The sequence below is a fragment of the Pezoporus flaviventris genome, unplaced genomic scaffold (genome assembly GCF_033815535.1).
Source record: "Pezoporus flaviventris isolate CSIRO_AGI_PZ_B2104156 unplaced genomic scaffold, CSIRO_AGI_Pfla_v1 ptg000116l, whole genome shotgun sequence".
In the NCBI taxonomy this organism is placed as follows: domain Eukaryota; kingdom Metazoa; phylum Chordata; class Aves; order Psittaciformes; family Psittacidae; genus Pezoporus; species Pezoporus flaviventris.
The window spans coordinates 2,979,408-3,001,438 of NW_026892664.1; positions in this window are offsets into that span (position 1 = coordinate 2,979,408).

Consider the following 22,031-nt stretch of genomic DNA (forward strand, 5'->3'; position numbering starts at 1 on the left):
AGCTCCCGGGCAGGCCGAGTGCTGACCCTGGCAGGCAGCAGAATCCCTGCCCCTGCACACAGCCTTTGGGCTGCAGGGACCCTGCTGCAAGGGCAGCGCTGGGCACCCCTGGCTGCACACCCACATTCACACCCTGCAGCCAGCCCTGGCACAAGGGACCTGCCTTGTCCTGTCCTGCATGGTGCAGGGGGAAGCCCTGCTCTGCAGCACATCCTCCTCCTTATCTACAGAGAGAAACTGCAGCTGCATTGCCCTGCACCCAGTGCCTTACCACAAACAGGGCTGGGAAGGTTTCTCCTTCAGAAGGTTCCTCCTCCTCCTCCTCAGCATCCGCCACTGCCAAGTGCCTTTAAGCTCCCTGTGTCTCACAGGTCTCCCCTCTGTCCCAGTTCAGCAGCAGAGGCCCAGCCCAAGGTGCCTCTGCCTCTGCCCCACTGGGCTCCTTCCAGGGCTCCCTGGGGCTCCAGGGAAACACCATGGGAAGCAGCCTGATGATACAAAGATTTAAGGCTATAAATCTTCGTTTATTACAATCAGTCAATTAATTTGAAAATGGCCCTTTGAGAACATCGAGTCCAACCAAACCTATCCCTGGGAAGTCCACGCACTGAGCATGAGAACATCTCTGGTAGGATGCACTGGTTGGATGGTCAGCAACAGCAACTGGGGCTTTAAAGTTGAATTTTACATCCTACCTTAATTTCACTAATTTATATCCTATTCTGTTTGTTGTTAAACATTCTGCTATACATTAGAGCATAGAAATCAGCTGGACAAGTTATGTTGATGCAGAAACCTGTCCATATATATAATTGTAATTAAACCCATTTAAGAAATTCTTAACAATTGAGTAAAGCAACCAGACATTGACCTCAATTTATAACTGGAATTCAGCACTACTCTCTTTGTTGGCACAGCAGCAAGAGGTGAGCACAGCACTCTGAGAAAGATGGACTGACTTTAGTTACGGGATGGAATGTGCTGATGCACTTCCCCCCCATTTCCTGGAGCCCTCTGCTTCCCCAGGAGTTCCTGTTAGGCCCCAGCCTTTGCACAGTGCAAGGAGTTGGATGCTGGCTGCTCCCTGGCTGCACCAGGAGCTCTGGTTGCCTGGCAAAGGTGGGAGCAGCACACAGAGATCAGGAAAGTTGGATACTCCCTGCTCATCCCAGGAGCTCTTTCAGGTTGATCAGGCATTCCCTAAATCCTAAACAGTTTCACAAGAGGCATGGGGGACTTCTCTGGGAAACACGTTCCAGTGTCTCACCACCCTCACCAGAAAGAATTTCTTCAGAGAACACAGTTTCTGTTTCACTGCAGACAAAGGAGGCAGGAGAGAAGGGGTGGGGAGCACGCACCCCAGCCCCGACTCCGCACAGGGCAGTGAGGGGTGCTGCTCTTCAGTACAGCACAGCTGGGCTGAACTGAGTCAGTGCTTACACAGAAACCTGTCCTTGTCCCTGATGAAGCTCTACAGCCCACAGGCTTCTCCACAAGTACCACCCCATCTGTTTTTCTTGTCACGTCTTGCACAGTGTCACAAACTGTGGCACAAGGGGAGGCCCTTGCTGCTGTTTCTCCTGGAAGACAGGGAAGTAGAAAATGAAATACTTTTTTTAATAATGAAACCCATTCCAGTGACCACGGAAAATATGGAACAAGATGCTAGAGCCCTACAGGTTTTACCAGGAAGAGCAACAATTAACTAAAAATTTCCTCCTGTGCTGTTTCTTTCCCAGCCCATGGATACTTTCCTCAGTAACTGGCAAGTGCACATGACACAGCAAGAGATCTGTGTGTCTGCTGCACATGAAGGTGAACAGTTCCTTTTGGTGTTAGAGCTGTAGAGTCAGATTTATTTGCAAAGCAACTCAACCATGGACCAAGGAAGAGTCAGGGAATTTTCAGCTGTACCTGCAGTGCCCTGCAAAGGCAAGGCAAGTCAGGGCCAGGATGCGCAAGGCAAGGCAGGGCAAGGCGAGGCGAGGCGAGGCAAGGCAAGGCAAGGCAGGGCAAAACAAGCTATGGAAAGGAAAGGCAAGGTAAGGCAAGGCCAGGAAGGGCAGGGCAGGGCCGGGTAAGGCAGGGCAGGGCAGGGTAAGGCAGGGCACGGAGAGGTAGGGCAAGGAAGGGCAAGGAAGTTCAAGGCAGATCAAGGCAAGGCAAGGTAAGTCAAGGCAATGCCAGGAAAGGCAAGGCAAGGCAATGAAAGGCAAGTCAAGTCAAGGCACGGCTAGCCAGGGTAAGGCAGGGCAAGGAAGTTCAAGGTAGATCAAGACAAGGCAAGGCAAGGCAGGGCAAGGCAAGGCAAGGGAATGCCCGGCAAGGCAAGGCAAGGCAATGCCAGGCAAGGCAAGGCATGGTAAGGCAAGGGAAGGCAAGAGAAGGCAAGGCTAGGCCAGCCCAGGAAAGGCAAGGCAAGGCAAGGGAAGGGAAGGGAAGGCAAGGCTAGGTCAGCCCCGGAAGGGCAAGGCAAGGGAAGGCAAGGCAAGCCCTGCAAGGCCTGACAGGTCATGTCAAGCAGGGCAAGACCAGGCTAGGCCAGGACAGTCAAGGCAATGCAAGGTAAGGAAAGGCAATTCAATGCAAGGCAAAGCAAGGCCAGGCCAAGGCATGCCAGGAAAGGCCAGACAAGATAAGTCAATGCAAGGCAAGACCAGCCAACGCAAGGCAAGGAAAGACAAGGCAAGGAGAGGTAAGTCCAGGCAAGGCCAAGCTAGGCCAGGCTAGGCCTGGTAAGGCAAGGAAATGTAAGGCAAGGAAAAGCAAGGCAAGGCAAGGCCAGGCAAGGCAAGGCAAGGCCAGTCAAGGCCAGGCAAGGCAAGACAAGGCCAGGCAAGGAAATGCCAGGCAAGGCCAAGCCAGGCAAGACCAGGCAAGTCCAGGCAATGCACAGCAAGGCAATACAAGGCAAGGCATTACAAGGCAAGGCAATAGAACGAAGGCACGTCAAAGCAAGGCCAGGCCAGGCCAAGTCAGGCAAGGCTAGGCAAGTCAAGTGTCATGGTTTAAAACTAGTCAGGCAGCTCGTTCACTCACTCCCCCAATTCTTGCCCTCCCCCTACTCCCGGAGGGACGGAGAGGAGAATCGAAAATTATGCAACCCCCACGAGTTGAGATAAGAACAGTTTAGTAACTAAGGTATAACACAAATCACTACTGATACCACCAAGAATAATAATGATAAAGGAAGTAACAAGGGAAGAGAATATAGCACCTCAGCACCAGCAGACTGATAACTCGCCCCGCAGCCTGACCAAGCAGCGACCAATACCTCCTCTAACCTGGAGTCCTAGCCCTTCCAGGTAACTCTCAGTTACATCCTGGGAATGACGTGTGGTGGTATGGAATACCTCTTTGGTCAGTTTGGGTCAGGTGTCCTGTCTCTGCCTCCTACAGGCTTCCCCTCCTCCCTGGCAGAGCATGAGGCTCACAAAGCCCTTGGTCAGAGGAAACATGACTTTGCAAGAACTAAAAACATTGGTGTTACCAGCTCTGTTCCCAGGCCGAAAGTCAAAACACAACGCTGAACCAGCTACTAAGAAGGAGAAATATGACTGCTACTGCTAAACCAGTATCCAGCCCTTATTGCATACCGTTCACATCATGCTCAGATCCTACATTTTCAATATGCCATTGCTCTTACATATATACATCCATATATACACACAGACAGTGAGAAAGAGATCATTTCTTAGCGCATGGACCAATCCCTATAAAGCTGCTGAGTCCATTTGGTCCATGATACCGGGTTTCATCTCTTATAACAGTCTTTCAGAACAGGAGAGGCTGTGTGCAGTGTTCACAGACGTGAATCAACTAGTCAATAGCGTCCATTGCTAAGTCCACCCCTCCATCATGAGTCCATCTCTATGTTGCATCTCTGCCCTGATGGCCTGAAGTGCCATGGGCCCACCAGGCTCAAAATAATTCACTGTCCCCTTCAGCAGTTTCTGCACCTTGTTGCTGGGGACTCCATACAGCTGCCTTCCATCTCCGACGCTTCCAAAGCACTGGAGGGGGCCAGTTTACTAGATACTTGCCCATACTGTCCCACACACCCTGCCACTCATGACTGTACAGCCTTGGGGAAAATCTTGGTCCTCCTATATCATCGTCTAACCGCAGACAAGACCCAAACTCAACTCTGCTTAACTTTTGAGATGAGACAAAATGGTGGTGGGTAAAACACAGTCTGTGTGTGTGCCAACATGCTGATCCCCACCACAATCAGCAGGCAGGTCCCAAGGGTACCCAAAGGCCATTCAAAACCTTCAGACCTCTCAAACGATGCTGCTGTACTTGTCACTGGGGCTGGGGTAGCTGCTGTGCTTGCTGGCACTCCCACCACCAGCTTCCCTTTTCCTGAGTCCAGCTCTTCCTCCTCTGCCTTGCTGGGAAATGCTGCGTGGTCTCCTGCATCCTCCTGGGGCTCAGCTGGCAGCTTCCAGGGAATGCTCTCGGCCGTCGTGGGGCTGGGCTCGGTCACACGTGTCGGCTACTCCACCGCCTTATCCCGCTGCTCTGCAGCCACCTCCTTCTACCCCTTGACAGCCCTGACATCCCCCACCAGCAGCCGCTGCCTGCCGGCCTCCAGCCCCGCTCCCCCCACCGCTTGGTCCCTGGGGCCGCTCTCCCGGGCCAGTTGGGCAGCTGCTGGCTCCCGGGGCCGCTCCCCCTTGGCTCCCCGCAGCCTCTTGAACATGGAGGCGAGGACTAGGGCCAGGACGGGGAAGGGCAGCGTACAGGTACAGGTACAAGTCCACAGCCACGTCTCTCCCGCCCTGCTGCTGGAGCCTCCCCGTATTACAAGTTATTGCCATGACAGCACAAGGGGGAATGGCTTTAACCTGAAAAAAAGGGAGATTTAGCTTGACTTTAGGAGGAAGTTGTTCCCTTTGAGGGTGGTGGGACACTGGCACAGGGTGCCCAGAGAAGCTGTGGCTGCCCCATTCCTGGCAATGTTCAAGGCTGGATTGGATGGGAGTCACCTTTGCTCTGAAGCAGTGAAGTCCAGCTCTGCTTTGCACAACGCATGTCAGATGAAATCCAACTTGGCTGTAAAGTTTTCTACACGTACTCATGATTTGGATGCGTGTGGGCTGTACAACTGAAGCTCAGCATGGCCTTAGAATCATTTCGTCTCTGTTATTTATTTACTGGCTTAACATTGCTGAGGTTGTTTTGGGGGGTATAAAACATTATTTCTTTGAAAGAAAATCAGAAGAGTATTGAAACAGGGAGAAATTCTCAGCTCTTTGAAGCTTAGCACAGAGCCAGGGGAGCTGCAGCATCCATCAGTCCTTTGCCATTTCCCCTGTGCTCAAACTTGCACGGCCTGTAAGATGCCTTCACACACAAACTGATCTTAAGAACCCCCACAAACATCTGTCCTGTGCGGAGAGCAGGGCAGCACGGTTTCAAAGGGCAGGTCACAGAGCTCTCATGGGCAGAAGCAAGAGGACTGCGTGCAGCAGAGCATGGCCAGCAGCCACCTCCAGTGCCAGACGCCAAGAGAGCTGCCTGAATGAGCCCTCCCCTTTAGATCAGCTTGCTGAGGGATATTCACTCCACCTGCTGAATTGACACTATAGTAGCAGCCTACAGCTACTTGAAATGTGGCTTCAGAGATGATGTAGTTTTTCTTGCTAGCAGGAAGAGAAGGAAACCTCTGCAAAGTGCAGCTTGGAAGGTTCAGACTCAAAGTTAGGAAAGAGAAATGACTCTCAAAAGGTGGACTTGTGGTGCAAGAGGTCACCCAGAGGGAGTCTGGCTCAGCCCATGGCTTTGTGTTTCAAGGAAAAGACAGGGATGGGTGCAGAGATGGGACTGAAGGTACAGAAATGCCAGGTGAGAGCTAGGTGGGAAAGCAAGATGGGGGTCAACAGCCTGAAGGGAAAGAGGTGCAGGCATGGGCCAGTGTAGGACAGCCTGCAGCAGAGATGACAGGGTTCTGGCACGGCTGAAAGGCCCAAAAGAACAAAAGGCCTCTGTGCCCTGGGTTATGGCAGTTGCCTCTTTCATCAAGGCCTATGAGGAGAACTTTCGTCCTCAGGATTTCAGGCTCTGCTTCTCCAAGGGCTGTGGTCAGGGCTTGGCCTTTCTGCATCATCAAACAAACCAAGGGTTTTCTCACCATCAGACACCTGCACTTTGCCTTTGTCTCCCTGTAATCACAGCCTCCAGTTACTTGCTTTAACGAGACCCTGGGGAGGCTTTGTCAGCAACAGCCCTCAGTGGGGCCCATTAATGCTGAAGGCACTTGGGGCTTTGTTTCTGAGTTGGACTTCTTGAGAGGTTTCCTCAGTCTCCTCTCAGCACCTGAGGTTCAAGGACTCAGCCCAAATACACCGTGGGGCTCATTAAACCCTGATGAGCCATGTCTCACTGTGTAGTTTTTGTCAAGTCTTCCAGATTGTCTTCCAGGGAACTGGGGAGGTTTCTGGGTGCAGGAAGATTACAAAGGGCATCTGATAGAAGTTATTTGAAAGGGTTATTTGAAAGGAAAATCTACGAAAGATGAGAGGAATGAAGGACGCGGTGTAACAGGCAGGACAGTGGCAGTGCAGTTACAGGGGAAGATCGGCATTCCTTTGGGATCCCCCTTGTGAAAGGTTATTGGATTGGCAGAGGTCTCTTGGGAGAGAGGACAAGGCCATGTTGCAGTTACCTTTGATAAAGGTGCCAAGGGCAACCCAGGGGAGCCCAGGCTGTACAAGCTGCCTTTGGTGAGGCGTGTGCCAGCATCAGAGTCCTCTTGGGTGACACCTCTGGGCACCTAAACGCCATCCGAAGGGTAACTGCTGCCTGGCCAAGCTGAGAGCCTGCAGTTGTGCGTGAGGAGGCAAAGAGTGGATGTGGTTTCCCTCAGCTTCAGCACAGCTCTTGGCACGGTCTCCCTCAAGGCTGCTGTACCCAAGGGGTACACCACAGACATAACAATCCTCCTGTCCTTCTACTTATCAATTAGTTTAACTGCAGCCCATCCTGGACACCTGCCATTCCCAGATACCCCTTATCCCTGTGTCCTGTTCTTCTAGCCTGTTTTTCTTAACTCATTTTGTACTAAGGTCATAAGGGCCTAAAACTATGTCAGCTATAATGGTTTATCTTACATGAGAAAGAATTCTCAGCCTGTTCTCTAGCCGTGCTCTTTTTTTTTTCTGTGTATCATGCACCTCAGTAATTTTCCATTGCTACTGTTACAAAGCCATCAAATAACATTACTTAAAACTGATTCTAAAGGTATATATATTTCATTTTGTAATGTTTTGCCTCCCCCCTTGTCTCAAATTCCCCCTTTTTCTGTCCTTTTGCAAATTCTTTTGCAACATTTTTTATATTACCATTACCATCTAAAGACTTTTTGAAATAATTTCCCGTTTCTACTTGGTGCTTAATTTCATTACTTTGCCAATCGTCATAATTGATCATAGACCATTTACAACAGCAGAGGGAACATTGTATCATACCACAAGTAATCAATAGTAAAACAAATAACATCAATATTCCTGCAACCGGTTGCCTCAACCAGGAGAGGTTCAGGTAACCATGAAGTTATTTTTTTCCATATTTCTTCAAAACCCCAGGAGGTGTCATCCATGGCCATTTCATGAAATATCTTAGTTAGTTTCCAAATTTCCTCCAGATCTGTTTCGATTCTGCCACTTTAGTCTGTATAGGAACAACAAATTTAATTGATTATGGAAGAAACCCCTCCTTGTCATGCCAATAACATGTCTAGAGCTATTCAGTTTTGTAATACCACTTTAGACAGGCTGGTTATCTCTTGTTGTTCTGCCTGAATTATATCAATGTTTTTACTTTCCATTTCCTCTATGGTTGCTGAGATATTTACAATTGCCTTCTCTAATTCACTTACTCCCAAAGATGGAATTAGACCTCTTACAAAACTATGAAATGCAGTGTGCCATTCAATAATAGGGTTAAACCCTCTCTTAATCCGTTTAGCAAAACTTCTAATCCAGGTCCCAGAAGGATACCTGTTGATAATAGTATAATTGGGTATTACAGCACCTAAGGTGCATGCCTCCTTCCAGCTGGGGGGCAGAGTCTTATAAGCATTTTCTCCACATAACCAGTACCTTTAGGAACAGGCCATCACTGAACTACAATACCATCTATATTAATAGCACGATTGCAATTTGAATGGTGACCTACATCTGTGGCATTGAAACAAGCATGATCTCCTACCCTGGTTCCTGGTGTAATACATCTTTGTGCACAGGTGTAATGTTTATTACCTGGATTAGGATTAACTATTCCAAAGTTTAACCTTTCCTTCGAATACAGATTGCTAGTGTTCACCCACAAATTTGTCCATGAGGCAGTGTTTGGAATTGGAACTCCAATTAATGGGAGATCCAGGCTTTCTCCTGATTTAGGCAACTGTGCACACACCCAATAGTCAGTATGATTAAAAACATTAGTAATATTCTGCACTAACTTCAGGTGTAAGTTCTGGTCCCAAGCTTGTGCTCCAGTTATCATATGAGTCCAAATTATGACCGACACAATTTCATACGTGTCCTGGGTTCAGCAGTAGCAGTCATGTTTTTTCCTTTGTGTTAACTGGTGCAGTTCTGTGTTTTGACTTCTAGTTTGAGAACAGTGTTGGTGAAGCTGATGTTTTCGGTTGTTGCTAAGTGATGTTTACCCTGACCAAGGACTCTGTGAGGCTCATGCTCTGCCAGGGAGGAGGGGAAGCTGTGAGGAAGCAGAGACGGGGCGCCTGACCCGGGCTAGCCGGGGAGGTATTCCATACCACAGCACGTCATGGCCGGGGTGGGGGGTAACTGGGAGTTACCCGGAAGGACACGGGCTTCCGGGTGGAACTCGTTTTCTTGGCCGGTGGTATCGTATTCTCTTCCCTTGTTATTTTCCCTTATCATTGTTTTAGCTGATAGTAGCGGTGGTGATTTGTTTCTGGACTGTTCTTGTCTCAACCCGTAGGAGTTGCACTCTCTCGATCCTCCTCCCCGTTGCTCCGGGAGCGGGGAAGGGGAGAGCCCCGGTGCACGGGGGGGGGGGGGACGGACACGGACCTTGATTGTTGTCAGCTCGGCACCACTCACTGCGAGTGAGTGAACAAGTTACCTGACTGGGTTTAAACCACGACAATACGTAAGGGTCCTGAAGGTTCGATCCGCCATGTCTTCTGTAGCTCTGGTGCTTTCTTAATTCTTGAATGATGTATCCAAGCAGGTTGTTTCCTTTATCTTCACTGCTGTAAAGGTGGTCAGTAATATTGTAGGGGAGTCGTAGAAGAGTCATAGTGTTGTAGAGGAGGCATAGAGGAGTCAGATGGCTAACAGACGGCTCATAGAGCAATCTTAGGAGTCATAGCAGAGTCACAATGGGGGTCATAGAGGGGTCATAGAGGCATCATAGTGGCATCATAGAGGTGTCATAGAGGAGTCATAGAGGAGTCTTAGGGGAGTCATAGAGGAGTCATAGAGGTGTCATAGAGGAGTCCTAGAGAAGTCATACAGGAGTCCTGGATGAGTCATAGAGAGGTCATAGAGCAGTCGTAGAGGAGTCATGGAGGGGTCATAGAGGACTCATAGATGGGTCATTGAGTGGTCATAGAGGAGTCACAGAGGGGTCATGGAGAAGTCATAGAGGAGTCATAGAGGTGTCATGGAGGATTCATGGAGGAGTCATAGAGGAGTCATGAAGGAGTCATACAGGAGTCTGAGAGGAGTCTTGATGTCAAAAGTCACAGAGGTGTCATTGAGAAGTCATAGAGCAGTCATACAGCAGTAACAATGTAGTCATAGAGGAGTCATGGACGAGTCATAGAGGAGTCATAGTGACATAGAGGAGTCACAGAGGTGTCATAGAGGTGCCCTAGAAAAGTCAGAGAGGAGTCACAGAGGAATCAGAGAGTCATAGGGCAGTCATAGAGAAGTCATAGAGTCATAGAGGAGTCACAGAGGTTTCATAGAGGTTTCATAGAGGAGTCATAGAGGAGTCATAGACGGGTCATAGATGGGTCATAGAGGCGTCACAGAGGCATCATAGAGGTGTCATAGAAAAGTCATCCTGTCCAAGACTCATAGAGGATTCGGAGAGGAGTCATAGAGTCATGGAGGTGTCATAGAGGACTCATAGAGGAGTCGTAGAGGAGTCATAGAGGAGTCATAGTGCTATAGAGGAGTCATAGAGGAGTCATAGAAGAGTCGGGGGCTCATTGACGACTCAGAGGAGTCATAATAGTCATAGTGGAGTCAGAGGGGTCATAGATGCATCATAGAAGCATCATAGATGTGTCATAGAGGAGTCATAAAGGTTTCATAGAGTTATAGAGGAGACATTCAGGAATCATAGGGGAGTCATAAAAGAGTCATAGAAGAGTCATAGAGGAGTCATAGAGGAGTCAGAGGAGTCATAGAGGACTCACTCATAGAGGACTCATAGAGGGGTCATAGAGAAGTCATAGAGGAGTCATAGAGGAGTCATAGAGGAGTCATACTGTCCTAGAGTCAAAGAGGGGTCATAGAAAAGTCATAGTGTCATAGAGTCATAAAGGAGTCATAGAGGAGTCATAGAGCAGTCAAATATCAGTCATAGAGGAGTCATAAAGGAGTCATAGAGGAGTCATAGAGCAGTCAAATATCAGTCATAGAGGAGTCATAAAGGAGTCATAGAGGAGTCATACAGCATTCACAGGGGAGTCATAGAGAGTCATAGAGAAGTCATAGAAGAGTCATGGAGGAATCATGGAGGTGTCATAGAGGAGTTATAGAGGAGCCATTGTGTCATAAGGGCATAGCGGAGTCATAGACAGGTCGTAGAGAAGTCATAGAAGTTTCATTTAGTGGTCATAGAGGAGTCATAGAGGGGTCATGGAGGAGTCATAGAGAAGTCATAAATTCATACATGTGTCATAGAGGAATCAGAGAGGAGTCACAGGAGTCATAGAGTAGTCGGAGAAGTCATAGTGGAGACATAGAGGAGTCATAGAGTAGTCATAGAGGTGTCATAGAGGAGTCATATAAGAGTCATGGAAGAGTCATAGAGGAGTCATAGAGGAGTTATATTGGAGTCATAATGGAGTCATAGAGAAGTCATGGAATAGTCATGGAGGAGTCATGGAAGAGTCATAGAGAAGTTATAGCGGAGTCATAGGCGTGTCATAGGGGACTCATAGAGGAGTCATAGGGGAGTCATGGAGGAGTTGTAGATGAGTCATAGAGGAGTCATACTGGAGTCATAGAAGAGTCCTAGGGGACTCATAGAGGAGTCCTAGAGGAGTCAAAGAAGATTCTTAGAGGCATCTTAGAGGAGTCATATAGGATTATTAGAGGGTTCATTGAATAGTCACAGATGAGTCATAGAGGATTTATAGTGGAGTTATAGTGGAGTCATAGTGGAGTCATAGAATGGTCAAAGTGGAGTCATAGAGGAATCATAGAGGATTCAGAGAGGAGTCAGAGAGGAGTCAGAGAGTCATAGAGGTGTCACAGAGTCACAGATGTGTCATAGAGGCGTTATGGAGGAGTTAAGGAGGATTCATAGATGAGTCGTGGTGGAGTCATAATGAAATCATAGAGGAGTCATATTGGATTCATACAGGAGTCATAGAATAGTCAAAGAGGAATCATAGAGGAGTCAGAGAGGAGTAAGAGAGGAGTCAGAAAAGAGTCAGAGATTCACAGAGGAGTCATAGAGTCATAGATGTGTCATAGAGGAGCCTTGGAGGAATCAGGAAGGAGTCATAGTGGAGTAATAGAGGAGTCGTATAGCTTTCATGGAGGAGTCATAGAGGGGTCATGGAGGAGTCATAGAGGGGTCATGGAGGAGTCATAGAGGAGTCATGGAGGAGTCATAGAGGAGTCATGGAGGAGTTGGAGGCATCATAGATTCATAGATGTGTCATAGAGGAGTCATTGTGTCATAAAGTCATAGAGGTTTCATGCAGGAGTCATTGAGGGGTCGTAGCAGAGTCATCGAATGGTCATTCTGTGGTCATAGAGGAGTCATAGATAGGTCGTAGAGAAGTCATAGGGGTTTCTTAGAGGAGTCATAGAGGATTCTTAGAGGAGTCTTAGAGGAGTCATATTGGAGTCAGAGAGGAGTCATAGAGGAGTCGTAGAGGAGTCGCAGATTACTCACAGAGAAGTAGAGGAGTGGAAGAGGAATTGTAGATTAGTCATAGAGGTGTCAGAGGATTCATAGAGAAGTCATAAGGGAGTCATAGATTCATAGATGTGTTGTAGAGCATTCATAGAAGTGTCATAGAGGAGTCATTGCCTAAAGTCATAGAGGATTCATACAGGAGTGATAGAGGAGTGATAGAGGAGTCATAGAGAAGTCATAGAGGAATCATAGAGAAGTCATAGAGGAATCATAGATTAGTCATAGAGGAGTCAGAGAGTCAATAAGGTGTCAGAGCAGTCAATGAGTCCTACAGGAGTCATAGAGGAGTTGTGGAGGAGTCATAGAGGATTCATACAGGAGTGATAGAGGAGTCATAGAGGAGTCATAGAGAAGTCATAGAGGAATCATAGAGAAGTCATAGAGGAGTCAGAGAGTCAATAAGGTGTCAGAGCAGTCAATAAGGAGTCCTACAGGAGTCATAGAGGAGTCGTGGAGGAGTCATAGAGGAGTCATAGAGGAGTTGGAGAGTAGACATAGTATCACAGAGTTAGAGGGGTGTCATAGAGGAGACAGAGGACTCCAAGAGGATTCATAGAGGAGTCATAGTGTCTTAGAGGAGTCATAGTGTCTTAGAGGAGTCAGAGAGGAGTCAGAGAGGCATCAGAGAGGTGTCCTAGAGGAGTGCTAGAGGAATCCTAGAAAAGTCCTATTGGAGTCTTAAAGGGGGTCCTAGAGGAGTCATGGAGGGGTTATTGGGTGTTCATAGAGGAGTCTTAGACGAGTCATGGAGGATTCATAGAGGAGTCTTAGAGGGGTCATGGAGGAGTCATAGGGGCATCTTAGGATGGTCATAGAGCAATCATAGTGGAGTCATAGAGGAGTAATAGAGTCAAAGAGGAGTCATAGGGGGGTCATAGAGGAGTCATAGAGGAGTCATAGAGTAGTCATAGAGGATTCATAGAGGAGTCATAGTGTCATAGAGTCATAGAGGAATCGTAGAGAACTCGTAGAAGAGTCATAGAGGAGTCATAGGGGAGTCATGGATTCATAGATGTGTCATAGAGCATTCATAGATGTGTCATAGAGGAGTCATAGGGGAGTCATAGATTCATAGATGTGTCACAGAGCATTCATAGCGATGTCATAGAGGAGTCATAGAGTAGTCATTGTTCCATGAAGTCATAGAGGATTCATACAGGAGTCATAGAGGAGTCATAGAGGAGTCGCAGAGGAGTCAATAAGGTGTCAGAGCAGTCAATAAGGAGTCCTACAGGAGTCATAGGGGAGTCATGGAGGAGTCATGGAGGAGTCATAGAGGAGTCATAGAGGAGTAATGGAGGTGTCATAGGGGAGTCAGAGAGTAGTCATAGTATCATAGAGTCATAGGGGTATCATAGAGGAGACAGAGGACTCAAAGAGGATTCATAGAGGAGTCATAGTGTCGTATAGGAGTCACAGAGGAGTCATTGAGTAGTCACAGAGGAGTCATAGGGGAGTCATAGCAAAGTCATAGCCGAATCACAGATGAGTCATAGTGGAGTCATAGAGATGTCGTAGAGGAGTCCTAGCGGAGTCATAGAGGAGTCCTAGAGGAGTCATAGAAGAGTCTAAGGGCAGTCATATAGGTGCCACAGAGGAGTCATAGAGTAGTCATAGTGGAGTCAGACTGGAGTCATAGTGGAGTCATAGAAGTGTCATAGAGGAGTCATAGCAAAGTCCTAGAGGAGTCATAGAGAGTCATAGTGGAGTTTTAGTGGAGTCATAGAGGTGTCATAGGGGAGTCCTAGAGGAATCCTAGAATAGTCCTAACGGAATCATAGATGACTCATAGAGGAGTGTTAGAGGAGTTCTAGGGGAGTCATAGACGAGTCACAGAGGAGTCATAGAGTCAAAGATGAGTCATAGTGGAATCATAGAGGAGTCATTAAGGAGTCAGAGAAGTGTCACAGAGGTGTCACAGAGGAGTCACGGAGGAGTCCTTGAGGAGTCATAGTGTCATAGAGAAGTCATAGAGGAGTGAAAGAGGAGTCAATGAGGGATCAGAGAGGAGTCAGAGAAGAGTCATAGAGGATTCATAGAGTTGTCATACAGGGGTCACAGTGGAGTCACAGTGCAATCACATTATAGTTATAGAGGTGTCATAGAGGCGTCCAAGAGTAGTCACAGAGATGTCATGGAGGAGTCACAGTGTCATGGATATGTCATACAGATGTCCTAGAGGAGTCCAAGAGGAGTCCTAGAGGAGTCATAGTGGAGTCATATTGGAGTCAAAGTGTAGTCATAGTGGAGTCAAACAAGAGTCACAGTTCAGTCATAGAGGAGTCGTAGAGGTGTCACAGAGGAATCATAGAGTTACAGAACAGTCTTAGAAGGAGTCATAGAGGAGTCTTAGAGGAGTCAAAGAGGAGTCAAAGAGGAGTCATAGTGGAGTCAAACAGGAGTCACAGAGGAGTCACAGAGGAGTCACAGAGTTATAGAGAAGTCCTACAGGAGTCCTAGAGGAGTCAAAGAAGAGTCATAGTGGAGTCAAAGAGGAAACATAGTGTAATCATAGAGGAATCAAAGAGGAGTCACAGGAGTCATAGAGTTATAGAGGAGTCATAGAGGAGTCATAGGAGAGACATGAATGAATCATAGTGAAGTCATAGAGTCATCAAAGAGGCGTAATATAGGCATCAGAGAGGAGTCAGAGAGGAGTCAGAGAGGAGTAGATGAGTCATTGAGGAGTCATATTGTTATAGAGGAGTCATAGAGGAGTCATGAAGGAATCATAGTGGAGTCATAGGGGAGTCATTGGGGCATCATAGAGGCGTCATAGAGATGCCTTAGAGGAATAATAGATGAGACATAGAGGGGTCAATGAGCGGTCATAGAGGAGTCATAGAGGTGTCATAGAGGAGTCAGAGTCGAGTTAGAGAGGAGTCAGAGAGTCATAGAGTAGTCATAGTGTCATAGAGGAGTCATAGATTCATAGAAAAGTCATAGAGGAGTCACAGAAAAGTCATAAAGAAGTCATAGAGGACTCAGAGAACTCATAGAAGACTCGTAGAGGAGTCATGGAGGAGTCATGGTGGAGTCTTAGATGAGTCATAGTGGAGTCATAAAGGATTCGGAGAGGAGTCATAATGACATAGTGTCATTTAGCTGTCATAGAGGAGTCATGGAGTCAAGGAGGAATCAGAGAGTCATAGAGGGCTCATAAATTAATAGAGTGTTCATAGAGTCATAGAGGAGTCAGAGAAGTCATAGAGGGCTCACAGTGGAGTCCCGGTGGAGTCAAGGTGGAGTCATAGAAGAGTCATAGAGGTGTCTTAGAGTCATAGAGGAGTCATAGGGGTGTCTTAGAGTCATAGAGGAGTCGTAGCATCATAGAGGAATCATACTGTCATAGAGGAGTCATAGAGGAGTAATCCAGGCGTCATAGAGGCATCATAGAGGCATCCAAGAGGAGTCATAGACGCGTCATAAAGGAGTCATAGAGGAGTCATAGAGCAGTCCTAGAGGAGTCCTAGAGAAGTCATAGTAGACTCAAAGAGGAGTCATAGTGGAATCATAGAGGAGTCACAGAGAAGTCATAGAGGAGTCATAGTGTCATAGAATAGTCAGAGAGGTCAATAAGGGGTCAGAGAGGAGTCCTTGAGGAGTCCTTGAGGAGTCATAGAGGCTTCATAGATGCATCAGAGGCATCCAAAAGGAATCATAGACAAGTCATTCACGAGTCATAGAGGAGTCATAGAATCATGGATGTATTATAGAGAAGTCCTAGAGGAGTCCTAGAGGAGTCCTAGAGGAGTCTTAGAAGAGTCATAATGGAGCCATAGGGGAGTCTTAGATGGGTCAAAGAGGAGTCAAAGAGGAGTCAGAGAGGAGTCACAGGTGAGTCACAGAGTTACAGAGGAGTCATAAAGGACTATTGGGGAGTCATACAAGAATCATAGTGGAGTCATAGAGGCGTCATAGTGATGTCATAGAGGCATCTTTTAGGCGACATTGAGGCGTCATAGATTAGTCATAGATGTGTCATAGAGGGGTCATAGAGGAGTCATAGAGGAGTCAGAGAGGAGTCCTAGAGGAGTCTTAGAAGAGTCATAGAGGAGTCATAGAGGAGTCATGGTGGAATCATAGAGGTGTTGTTCAAGTGTCAGAGAGGATTCATGGAGAAATCACAGCGGCGTCACAGAGGAGTCATAGAGGAGTCATAGAAGAGTCATAGAGGAGTCATAGAGGTGTCATGGAGGAGTCGTAGAGAAGTCATAGTGTCATAGAGGAGTCAAAGAGGGGTCAATGAGGAATTGTGAGAGATGAGTCATAGAATAGTCTTAGAAGAGTCATAGAGGAGTCATAGAGGAGTCATGCAGGGGTCACAATGGAGACACAGAGGAGTCACAGTGGAGTCATAGAGGCTTCATAGAGGCATTATAGCAGCGTCATAGAGACGTCCAAGAGGAGTCATAGAAGAGTCGTAGAGGTGTCATAAAGGAGTCATAGTGTCATACAGAGTCATAGAGGAGCCATAGAGGAGTCATACAAGGGTCATAGAGGAGTCATAGTGGAGTCATAGAGAGGTCATAGAGGAGACATAGTGGAGTCATAGAGAGGTCATAGAGGAGACATAGAGGAGTCAGAGAGGAGTCATAGATTTATAGAGGATTCATAGAAGAGTCATAGGGGAGTCATATAAGAGTCACTGAGGAGTCATAGAGGAGTCCCAGTGGAGTCTCAGTGGAGTCACAATGCAGACACAGTGGAGTCATAGAGGCGTCATAAAGGTGTCATAGAGGCATCATAGAGGCGTTCAAGAGGAGTCATAGAGGAGTCATAGAGCAGTCATAGAGGAGTCAAAGAAGAGTCATAGAGTAGTCATAGAGGAGTCATAGAGGATTCATAGATTTGTAATGGAGGAGTCATGTAGGAGTCATAGAGAAGTCATAGAGGAGTCATAGAGGAGTCATGCAATGGTCACAATCTAGTCACAGTGGAGTCACAGAGGAGTCATACAACGGTCACAATCTAGTCACAGTGGAGTCACAGAGGAGTCATAAAAGCTTCATAGAGGCATCATACAGGCGTCATAGAAGCGTCATAGAGTTGCCATAGAGGTGTCCAAGAGGAGTTATAGACGAGTCATAGACAAATCATAGAGGAGTCATAGAGCATTCAAATATCTGTCATAGAGGAATCATAGAGTAGTCATAGTTATAGAGGAGTTATAGACGAGTCATAGACAAGTCATAGAGGAGTCATAGAGCATTCAAATATCTGTCATAGAGGAATCATAGAGTAGTCATAGTTATAGAGGAGTTATAGACGAGTCATAGACAAGTCATAGAGGAGTCATAGAGCATTCAAATATCTGTCATAGAGGAATCATAGAGTAGTCAGAGTTATAGAGGAGTTATAGACGAGTCATAGACAAGTCATAGAGGAGTCATAGAGCATTCAAATATCTGTCATAGAGGAATCATAGAGTAGTCAGAGTTATAGAGGAGTTATAGACGAGTCATAGACAAGTCATAGAGGAGTCATAGAGCATTCAAATATCTGTCATAGAGGAATCATAGTCATAGAGTTATAGAAGAGTTATAGAAGAGTCATAGACAAGTCATAGAGGAGTCATAGAGCACTCAAATAGCTTTCATAGAGGAATCAGTCATAGAGTTATAGAGGAGTTATAGACGAGTCCTAGAGGAGTCCTAGAACATTCAAATATCTGTCATAGACAAATCATAGTCATAGAGTTATAGAGGAGTTATAGACGAGTCATAGACAAGTCATAGAGGAGTCATAGAGCATTCAAATATCTGTCATAGACGAATCATAGAGTAGTCATAGAGATATAGAGTAGTCATAGAGTTATAGCAAAGTCATAGAGGAGTCATAGTGTTATAGAGGATTCATAGAGGAGTCACAGGGTAGTCATAGTGGAGTCATAGTGGAGTTATAGTGGAGTCATAGTGGAGTCATAGTGGAGTCATAGAGGAGTCAGTGGAGTCACAGTGGAGTCATAGAGGCATCATAGGGGTGTCGTAGGTCGCTTCAAGAGGAGTCATAGAAGAGTCATAGAGGAGTCACAGAGGAGTCAAAGAAGAGTCATAGAGGAATAATAGAGGAGTCATAGAGGAGTTGTAGAGTGTTCATAGATGAGTAATAGCAGAGTCATAGAGGAGTCAGAGGAGCCATGAAGGAGTCATAGAGGAGTCATAGAGGAGGAATACAGGACTCATACAGGAGTCATAGAGATGTCATAGTATCATAGAGTCATAGAGAAGTCTTAGAGGAGTCATAGTGTCATAGAGTCATAGAGGAGTCTTAGAGAAGGCATAGAGAAGTAGTAGAGAAGTCAATAAGATGTCAGAGCAGTCAATAAAAAGGCATAGAGGAGTCATAGAGGTTTTATAGAGGAGTCATAGAGGAGTCATAGAATCATAGAATCATAGAATAGTTCGAGTTGAAAAGGACCTTAAGATCATCAAGTTCCAACCCCCCTGCAATGGGCAGGGACACTTCATGCTAAATCATATCACCCAAGGCCTTGTCCAGCCTGGTCTTGAACACTGCCAGGGATGGAGCATTCACAACCTTCCTGGGCAACCCATTCCAGTGTCCCACCACCCTCACAGGAAAGAATTTCCTCCTTATATCAAATCTAAACTTCTCCTGTTTAAGTTTTAACCCGTTACCCCTTGTCCTATCACTACAGTCCCTAATGAAGAGTCCCTCTCCAGCATCCCTATAGGCCCCCTTCAGATACTGGAAGGCTGCTGTGCGGTCTCCACACAGCCTTCTCTTCTCCAGGCTGAACAGCCCCAACTTCCTCAGCCTGTCTTCATACAGGAGGTGCTCCAGCCCCTGATCATCCTTGTGGCCTCCTCTGGACTTGTTCCAACAGTTCCACGTCCTTTTTATGTTGAGGAAAGCAGAACTGCACACAATGCTCCAGGTGAGGTCTCACAAGAGCAGAGTAGAGGAGTAGGGTCACCTCCTTCGACCTGCTGGTCACGCTCCTTTTGATGCAGCCCAGGGTACGGTTGGCTTTCTGGGCTGCAAGCGCACACAGCTGGCTCATGTTCATTTTCTCATCAAATAATAATAATGGGGTTCTATGAGGCTATGATGGGGCGCTATGAGGCAATAATGGGGTCTATGAGGCAATAATGGGGCTCTATGGGGCTATAATGGGCCCTATGAGACTATAATAAGGCCCTATGAGGCTATAATGGGGCTCTATAAGGCAATAATGGCTTTCTATGGGGTTATAATGAGCTGTATGATGCAAAAATGGTGTTCTATGCGGGTACAATGGGGCTCTATGGGGCTATAATGGGGTCTATGAGGCAATAATGGGGTTCTATAGGGCTATAGGGGTTCTATGAGGCAATAATGGGGTTCTATGGGGCTATAATGGGCTGTATGATGCAATAACGAAGTTCTATGGGGCTATAATGGGGGTGTATGATGCAATAATTGGACTCTATGAGGCAATAATGGGCACTATGGGGTTATAATGGGGCTCTATGAGGCAATAATGGGTCTCTAACCAATAATGGGGCTCTATGAGGCTATAATGGGGCTCTATGAGGCAATGATGGGACTCTATGGGGCAATTATGGGGCTCTATGAGGTTATAATGGGGCTCTATGGGGCAATAATAGGGCTCTATGAGGCTATAATAGGGTCTATGAGGCAATAATGAAGCTCTATAAGGCTATGATGGGGCTATAATGGGGCTCTATGAGGCAATAATGAGGTTCTATGGGGCTAACATGGGCTGTATGATGCAATAATGGGGTTCTATGGGGCTATAATAGGGCTCTATGGAGCTATAATGGGTACTATGAGGCAATAATGGGGATCCATGAGGCTATAATAGGGTCTATGAGGCAATAATGGGGCTCTATGAGAGTATAATGTGGTACTGTAGGGCTATAATGGGCTGTATGATGCAATAATGGGGTTCTATGGGGCTATAATGGGGCTCTATGAGGCTATAATGGGGTTCTATGGAGCTATAATGGAGCACCATGGGGCAATACTGGGTCTATGAGGCTATAATGTGATTTATGAGTTAATAATGGGGTTTATGAGGTAATAATGGGGGTATATGAGGCAATAATGGGGTTCTATAGGGCTATAAGGGGCTGTATGATGCAATAATGGGGTTCTATGGGGCTATAATGAGGCTCTATGGGGCTATAATGGGGCTCTATGGGGCAATAATGGGGCTCTATGAGGCTATAATGGGGTTCTATGGGGCTATAATGGAGCACTATGGGGCAATACTGGGGTCTATGAGGCTATAATGCGGTTTATGAGTTAATAATGGGGTTTATGAGGTAATAATGGGGGTATATGAGGCAATAATGGGGTTCTATAGGGCTATAATGGGCTGTATGATGCAAAAATGGGGTTCTATGGGGATATAATGGGGTTGTATGATGTAATAATGGGGCACTATGTGGCAATAATGGGGCTCTATGAGGCTATAATGGGGTCTATGAGGCAATAATGGGGGTCTATAGGGGTATAATAGGGTTCTCTGGGGCTATAATAGGTCTGCATGAGGCAATAATGAGGCTCTATGAGGCAATAATGGGGCTCTATGAGGCAATAATGAGGCTCTTTGTGGCTATAATGGGGCTCTATGAGGCTATAATGGGTCTCTATGGGGCAATAATAGGAGTCTTTGGGGCTATAATGGAGCTCTATGAGGCTATAATGGAGCTCTATGAGGCAATAATGGGGCTCTATTGGGCAATAAAAGGGCTCTATGAGGCTATACTGGGGTCAATGAGGCAATAATGGGGCTCTATGGGCCTATAATGGGGTTTATGAGGCAATAATGAGGTTTTATGGCGTTATAATGGGGCTCTATGAGGTTATAATGGGGCTCTATGGGGCTATAATGGGGCTCTAAGAGGCAATAATGGGGTTCTATGAGGCAATAATGGGGTTCTCGGAGGGTATAATGGGGCTTTATGAGGCAACAATGGGGCTCTATGAGCCTATAAGGAGGCTGTAATGGGGTTTTATGGGGCTATAATGGGGCTGTATGAGGCAATAATAAGGTTCTATGGGGCTATAATGGACTGTATGATGAAATAATGGGGTTCTATGGGGCTACAGTAGGGTTCTATGGGGCTATAGTGGGGTTCTATGGGGCAGTAATGGGGCACTATGAGGCAATAATGGGGCTCTATGCGGCAATAATGGGGCTCTATGAGGCAGTAATAGGGTTCTATGAGGCAATAATGGGCCTCTATGAGGCAATAATGGGCCTCTCTGAGGCAATAACGGGGCTCTATGAGGCTATACTGGGGCTCTATGGGGCTATAATGGAGTTCCATGAGGCAATAATTGGGCTGTATGGGGCTATAGTGTTGTCTTTGAGGCAATAATGGGGCTCTATGGGGTTATACTGGGGTCTATGGGGCAATAATGGGGTTCTATGGGGCTATAATGGGCTGTATGATGCAATAATGTGGTTCTATGGGGCTATTATGGGGCTCTATGGGGAAATAATGGGGGTCTATGAAAATCTAACGGGGCTCAATGGGGCAATCATAGGGCTCCATGTGGCTATGCTGGGGTCTATGAGGCCATAATGGGGTTCTATGAGGCTATAATAGGGCTATAATGGGGCCCTATGAGGCAATAATGAGGTTCTATGGGGCTATAATGGGGCTCAATGGGGCTATAATGGGTCACTGTGAGGCAATAATGGGGCTCTATGGGGTTATATTGGGGTCTATGAGGCTATAATGGGGCTCTGTGGGGCAATAATGGGCTCTATGAGGCTATATGGGGGCTCTATGAGGCTATAATGGGGTCTATGAGGCAGTAATGGGGTTCTATGGGGTTTTATTGGGGCTCTATGAGGAAATAAGAGGGCTCTATGAGGCAATAATGGG